Below are 1,818 nucleotides of genomic sequence, written 5' to 3'. Positions count from 1 at the left end.
CTCTCCTCCCTGGCTTCTGGTTGTGCCTGGAGATATGGGCCCCCTTGAGGTGATTTAAATACAAAGACCATGCTTGCCCTGCTGCCTCTTAAACCCTGTCTGAAGGGAGGGTCAGCTTGGAAGCTGGAGATGCGTGCTGGGACCCCAGGGTCCAGAACCTTCTCCTGATCAGTCTTACAGCTCTCCCTCTAAAATAACCCCTTCAAGCTGTCAGCCTCACCTGCCCACTGTGTAAATAACTGACACAGCAGCACAGCAGGCGGGCTCACTCCTTGGAAGCAGCACGAAATTCAGGACGCGCTGGTTTCTGGGCTTCTGCCCTTCTCATTTCCCATTCTGAGCAGTCTTGTGACTCGTTTCCTCTGAGGAGGCAAAGGAACAGGCAGATTCCCAGATGCTCAGGGGCTCCTCTGTGTTTGGCTTTGTCGGTGGTTCCTTTGCCGTGGCTGGCTGCATTCTGAGCTGTTTGCTTTTTCTCTTAGAGGCTGGACATCCTAAGAGTTTTTTTTTTTTTCTGTGTACCCTGTCAGCAACCCTCGGTAATCATTCAGCAGGGAGGTGTGACCTTGAGAAGCTGAAGACGACCGTAGGCCTTAGGAAATTAACACGGTTAAATGTTTTATCTTAGGGTTTGTTGTTGGTTTACTCGGCTTAAAGTCTTTTTTGACTGAGAAGTAAGAGGAGAAACATCTTAAAGCTAGAGTTAAATGTATATGCTTGTAATGGGTTTGTGAGCTGAGGTACCTGAGCCCTCATCATTGGTGTCCACGGTGAGCCACTGCTCCCAGCTTTAGCTCTGTATGGCATTCGGTGGCTCCGGGAGGAGCTGGGCGTCTGGGCAAGCGACAGGGTACGCCTTATGCAGTGCTCCCTAATAGTCAGCCACGTGCCCCTACCACACAGAATTCAGAGAAGGGAGCTTCCTGGAGGGAGGTGGTGTTCAGGCTGTGGGCATGACGGTGACCACAACCAGCGGGCCCCGGTCATAGCGTTTCGTTTCATAATCACGCCAAACCTTTGCGAGTACTCCGAGAGAGCTGCGATCACCTCCACTTCACAGAGAAACATGGTTTCGTCTGAGGCGATGAGATTACCTGGGGAAGTGGTAGCCTTCTCTCGAGGGAGACTTGATTAATCAGGGAAGGTTGTGCCTTTTTAGTTTTTTTTTCTTTACAGCATCTGAAAACTTTTGCTGTCAGAAATACTTTTGTATTTTTACAGGGAATTGCTTTACAGGGTCTTTTTCTCAGGGTGTATGCAGTTCAGTGAGATCTAATGCATGTATGGATTTGGATTTGTGTAACCAATCTGCACAGTCGGATAAGAGACAGGAAATCTGCAATGTTATCTCTTTATTTAATCTGTCTCAGCCACTGTGATGAGCGTCGATAGAGCGCTTCTGCAGGCAGCAGGGCTCTGAATCCATGAGGAATCTGGGAGTTGTGTGGGGTCTGGTACTCAGTTTTATTTTATTTATTTAAAGATTTTATTTATTTTATTTGACAGATAGAGATCACAAGTAGGCAGAGAGGCAGGCAGAGAGAGGGACGAGGAAGCAGACTCCCTGCTGAGCAGAGAGCCCGATGCGGGGCTCGATCCCAGGACCCTGAGATCATGACCTGAGCCGAAGGCAGAGGCTTTAACCCACTGAACCACCCAGGCGCCCCTGGTACTCAGTTTTAGAGTTGAAAACTCACCTTTATTTTTAAGAAGTGTGATTGTGTATTTTTTCTTATTAATAAGTAATATATGTACATTTTAGGGGAAAATGATAAAATTTTAAGAAATCCCATAACCCCTCATGACCTTAGCTAATCA

Source organism: Mustela nivalis (genome assembly GCF_964662115.1).
Source record: "Mustela nivalis genome assembly, contig: HAP1_SCAFFOLD_143, whole genome shotgun sequence".
Lineage (NCBI taxonomy): Eukaryota > Metazoa > Chordata > Mammalia > Carnivora > Mustelidae > Mustela > Mustela nivalis.
This window is presented reverse-complemented; position numbering follows the sequence as displayed.